The sequence below is a fragment of the Oncorhynchus mykiss genome, chromosome 26, assembly GCF_057628025.1.
Source record: "Oncorhynchus mykiss isolate SJ-2025 chromosome 26, ASM5762802v1, whole genome shotgun sequence".
NCBI lineage: Eukaryota > Metazoa > Chordata > Actinopteri > Salmoniformes > Salmonidae > Oncorhynchus > Oncorhynchus mykiss.
This window is the reverse complement of record NC_143047.1, coordinates 41,836,026-41,842,025: the sequence shown is the minus strand read 5'-3', so window position 1 is coordinate 41,842,025 and position 6,000 is coordinate 41,836,026.

Sequence of the window (6,000 nt, the reverse complement as noted above, 5' to 3'; positions counted from 1 at the left end):
ATAAGTTTCCACCATATTTCGTTTTGCTCACCTGTCATTTCCTGCCAAATCTGAGCAAAGGACAGAAACAAAGGAAGCTGTCGGACTATTGAGACACATCGATTCATTTAATTATACAGTCAGCCTATGAACCAACCACACAATTACACCTTTAATATTGAACCATGTAAAAAATAATGAGCAAACAAACCTATATTTCATTGAATTATTATTTTGTGCATATTTGTGAGTCTAAAGGCATAACTGTAACATTCTTCACGTATACCTTGGTCTCGCATGACTGTCTATACTCTATGCTGTATTTATGTTTTGGAGCGTACATCAGAAAGAGAGAAACCCGCAGCGCCAAGCATATTGAGCATGTGAGCTAAAAATAGCATAATCGGACGGCCCCGCGCCGCTCCGTTACCACGCGTTTCAGTATTCTGCTCCGTTAAAAAAAAGAAAAGGGAAACATCTTGCAAGCTATATTAAGACGGTAATATAGGCTACCATTGTTGTCACTGAGGAATATATTTGGAAAGCTATCTACCATCAGAGAAAGTGGGCGTTTGTTTTGTGCTTGTGTGTATTCGTGTTCAGTGTCTGTGTGAGTGCGCGTGTTTGTGTAGGCGCGCGTGCGTGAGAATCTGTTGCGTGGGCTGTAGCTTCCACTGACATGAAAGGAAGAAGGGAAGACTAAACGAATAGAGAGAAAGGTAAAGAGAACTGTGGAGATAGTTGAGTTAGAGAGGGGGGGGGGAGAACTAGAGAGAAAGGAGAGAAATAGAGAGAAAGGCAAAGAGAACTGTGGAGAGAGTTGAGTTAGAGAGGGGGGGAGAGAAATAGAGAGAAAGGTAAAGAGAACTGTGGAGAGAGTTGAGTTAGAGGGGGGGGGGATAGAGAGAAAGGTAAAAGAGAACTGTGGAGAGAGTTGAGTTAGAGGGGGGGGGGGGAGAAATAGAGAGAAATGAGAGAAATAGAGAGAAAGGTAAAGAGAACTGTGGAGAGAGTTGAGTTAGAGGGGGGAGAAATAGAGAGAAAGGAGAGAAATAGAGAGAAAGGTAAAGAGAACTGTGGAGAGAGTTGAGTTAGAGGGGGGAGGGAGGGGGGGGGGGCATTTTGAAATGCTTGGAGCCGTGATTTCGTATACCATACATGTATACTGAACAAAGCGACAATTTTAACCCCAATATTGTGTATTTTACATTCACTTGCATGTGGTCAATTCTGAACCAGCGGTTCAACAGCAAATTCAACGGCTATGGCTTTCTATCAGCAGCCATGGGCTGCCAAGTGGGAGAATCTTAACGTGACGTCAATGCCTAGTAACTGACGCAGCTCTCACGAGGAAAAATATATGCATTTATTTATTTTCTCCCTCTATAGCGTTAATTTGGTTTGATCTGAAATTCACATAGAGGAGAAATTATACAACATTGATATAATTTAGCTGTATACCATTCTACTAAGAGAGAGAGAGAGAGAGAGAGAGAGAGAGAGCGCATGAAAAGTAAAACAAAAAAAGTGTTGGATAAATTAGACTACATTGGCAAGAATCTCTGCATTGTCATGCAATGAACGCAATAAGGCCGTCGTGTCACGTGCACCACTTTATTATAGTGGTTTAAAACGACACGGGAACGCGCATGTATACAGTGTGTGCTGGGCGAAGGGAAATATGAACGCGCGTGTTTCAGCCCTACGCTTGAAATTCCTCCGAGGAACCTCTGTGAGGTTTTCTTTTTTTTCTCTCTCAATGCGAGCTAAAAATAGCACCGGGGTTGGCTCGTGATCCAGAAATAGATAGGGGGCATCACTCGTATAAAAGGCATACCATTCAAGAGTACAGTGTGAACACTTAGTGTAGGAATCAAGAACAGCAGCTAATCTTGCGCTGTTATAAATATATTTCTCTGTTGTTTTGTGACACTTGAAAAATAATGTTAGTGAAACGCATTTCCCCTTTCAGCGAGGGGCTCGCGCATTGGTGAGTGATCGGTGCATTTATTTGTTCAGTTAAAGGAGCATTTAATACGTTCGACTGTTGGTTAGCGTTGTCATGCAAAAGGTCCGTAGGTTATGTATAGGCTACCTGGTGTGTTGTAAGCAATGATGACTTTGGAATAATGGTCAGAGGTATTTGGTGTGAAATGTGAGCGCTAGATGTATGCTTGATGAAAATCAAACCAGCCTTTCTTTTCAGTCGGAGAATCATGCAGTGTGTAAATCGGCGCTGTTGAGCTCTCACATATGGTTGACATGTATCTTTCCGCGAGGACTTATGAATGTATGTAAATCTCTGCCTGGGACGAAGGAAACGTATCCCAATTAGGCTACTTAATTATTTTTGGGGGACAAGAATAGGGAAGAGTCAAATGCGTTTCAGCTGCACATAACTAAAGTGAAGGCTGTCGGGTGCAGTCCACTCCGGGTGCTGTCCACTCCGGGTGCAGTCCACTCCGGGTGCTGCTGAAATGTTCAGAACTCAAAGCGCGACCAATAGCATACAGAAATTCCACTCAGTTTGAAAGAAGAAAGTTTCCAGGCTGACATTATGGGTGTGGAGTTAGACCACATTTTAATAGAACAATATTCAGTTATTGTTTGGAATTATGTTGCTCTCACGTCTGGTCTGGATAGCGCCATCCTCTTTGATTCAGATAGCAGTTGGCGTAAGTCTGCCATGTCCCGGTCATATTATAGGCTACATTCATGTGTGGTTTAGGCTACACCTTAAATGAATTACGTCCATGTCTCCAATGACAATTTTATTCGGATTCTTGTTTCATAAATAATTTGATTTGTGTGGTTGAACCATCGTTAAGTAGACATAGGCTATAGCCTAAAGCTATGCATGCAACCGCTGACTGATGATGTCATTAGGCCATGTTTGAATTATGCTTAGAATGGATATGGGTCCACCACTCTGTGAGGGTTCATCTTGAAATGTTCAATTGTTTTAAAATCTGCGGCTGACAGTTCAGTGTAACATTCCTATGCTATAGTGGGAAATTAAGACATTGTGCCCCACGAATGTTATCGTCATTTTGTGTTTTGACTGTGGAACAAAAATACAGGCACGGCTCTATGTTACATCAACGTTAGCTCTGTGGACCATTTTGGCCAAAGATGGGCAGGGCTGAGGTGTACCGCCCTCCGTAATTACATTCTGGCGTTTGGTTGTCAGTGGAAAGAGCGACCCTTCTCGAGTCGTGACTGCTAAAGTGAGTAGCGCGCGTACTGCGTCAGAGGCGGCAGACCCTGTGCTCGAGACAGAAAGAAGAAATCGTGACCGATTGGAGGCGGCCACAAATTAAAGTCCCGGCCAATCAAATCGGCGCAAGAGCGGGCCTGAAGAGTTCTGGAACTTTTGGGGTTCCAATGGATCTAATTTATTGAATACCTGTTTTTTTTCTTTTCGTGCCACCGACTGTCGACTGGCTCCTACTTGCATAGGCTACTGCAGGCTATACAGGATGTATATTTGGGTGCGGTATAAAAAGGGGGTAGCCAATGGGTTATCCTAATGTCGTGCCATGTTGTCTCCCTAGTCCACCAGTGTAGATATTGGCTACCTGAGGATTCAATCCCATCGCGCTTTGCAGATAACGCAGCTTTTAAAGGCAATATTAGCGCGGTCGTTGAGATCGCATTCAAGGTAAACGCTGCAGATGCCGGCTCCTTTAAAATGTCAAGCGCGCTATGAAGTGGATACCGCGGATCAGAATGAATCCCAGCCTTGGGTCTAAATATGGATGATCATTGGAATCTGTAATGTTAGACCTATAAGTAAGTGTTGGTTACATCACTGCGGGCTGTCCAGTGATGGTTCATGTTGTTGATGGTTGAGTAAATGTTTGGTTAGGGGAAGTTTACTTGCGGCATTGTGGGGTGAATAGTAGGCTTTGCTGTCAGATGTCATCATCTATTATCAACATTAGGGATATGTTTCTCACCATCAAACATTTGGTTGGATCAGATACATTTTTATCGTACTTGTTTGTTTCAGAAGCTACCCATTTTCGCACACATTTATTTGGGCTTTAGCAAGGCGTAAAGGCTGCTGTGTGGACAATGGTTTGTCCCGTTACTTTTTCACAGCGGGGAAACCAGTTAGTTTTCCTTCTCGTCTTTTTTTGTTGGATAAGGGGGGTCCCTATAGAGATTGATTGCGATTGGTAGATGACGAGTTCTGTACTCTCCAATGAAAGCCTTCGCTGCTCTCTATTTACGGTATGTTGGAGCAGAGCAGCGTTCTTCCTCGTGCACAGCTATCGGCAGACGACTGGAGATCGGCTCTCCATTAGGCGACATTGCGAATAAGAGGATGTACGTACACACACCGCGATTACTGCTGGTTTAGAAATAAAACACAGTGTTTTCTGTAGCCTAACGTGAATTGATATGTTTAGACGAATGTGGTTACAATGTCGGATTCCACATGCAAGAACCTTGCGCGCAAGGATAGATTGTGAGTGTTGTACCAATTGCTGGACTGATGCACTTTGTGTGGATGAGAGACAGTGGAAGACTCTTTTTACGGCAGTAGTTCGTGGAGTGATGTGGATCTGGACCCATAGATTGTCCGTCACGAATCTTTTTGCGGTCTGGGCTTGCTGTTCATAAATACCAGTCTGGGAAGCCCTTACCCCAAAAAGCATTCGTGGAGGACTCAGTCGCCGAATTGAATGTGTTGTATTTATTGACGAGTGATATTATTATTGTCATATTATTGCAGATTTTAATTGTTGTTGTTGTCGTCAAATATCTCCCTTCTCGGGGAGTCAAAATCTGCATGCATTGTTGTGATTTCATAACCATGTGTGGTATAGGCCTATAGTTCAGGACAATAGGAAATACACCTGTTAGTCCTTTTTAGAGGACGGACACACACACACACACGAGAGTTGGATAACTTTCCTATCATTGTGGATGCTTATCTTGAACTGTCTATATGAAATCTATAGAAGACTGAACTGTGTGAAGATCGCAGGTTACAGGTATATTATCGATTGGGTTGGAAGCAGAAGTAGGGAATGTATGTAGTGTACACAACAGCAAAGTAGGAAACTGTGTAGCAGTGACACGTACAGGTTACCTGGGAGGAGAAACTACACAACATCCACCTTTTAATAGTGTTATTTCCACTTCAGACAACTGGTTTCTTCCAGGCATTTGTCAAATTATAAACATTAATGGCTTTCAATATGACATTCATTTTGCTGGACATGTTACGCATGTTATCTTTTAATAGCTTTTATTTTGACAGGGAGTCATGCTGAGACCAAGGTGTGTTTTACAGAAGAGCCCTGTCATTACAGACACATACACATCCATACAATACAGAACACAGAGAGACTCGTGTTACATGTGTTAAATGTTGTAATATTCGATTGCGGTTCAATTTGATCTGTCACCTTTTTGTACACGAGTTCCGTATTTCTCAAAACACAATTATGTTGGATAATTGTATGAGTTTGCTGTTTGAATAAAATGTTGATTTATGAAATGGGTGTTTTCTGGTCTATTCTTTGTGTTTTGTAATATAGGAACTGTCTAGAAATACAAAGAGGCCAGCGCTCCCTTGGTGAGTTAATAACTGACTTAGATGGAGCAGATCATTTAGATGTTGGTTAAATATCCTAACAGCTCACACCTAGGACATGTATTCCACATGGGAGGACACGTCACTTTTGAATAAAGATACATCTGCTCCAACTAAGTTAACTGTAGGCTACACAACAGTATATCTGGCATCTGGGTTTTTTCATGGGGGGGGTTCAAAGTTCAACAGTGAGTCAAGGTGATTGTTCCCTGAGTTCAGGACCCCCCCCCCACTCTGGTCCTGGGTGTGCAGGCTTTTGTTTCACCACAGCACTAACACACCTGTTTCCACTAATCAATTGATTACAGTCATCCGAGTTGGAGACAGTTACGTTTTTATTTAATGACATTGTTTATTAGTAGTGGTTGTGGTAGTGGTTTGTGTTTGTGCAGGGTAAGATGGCTGCTACATTG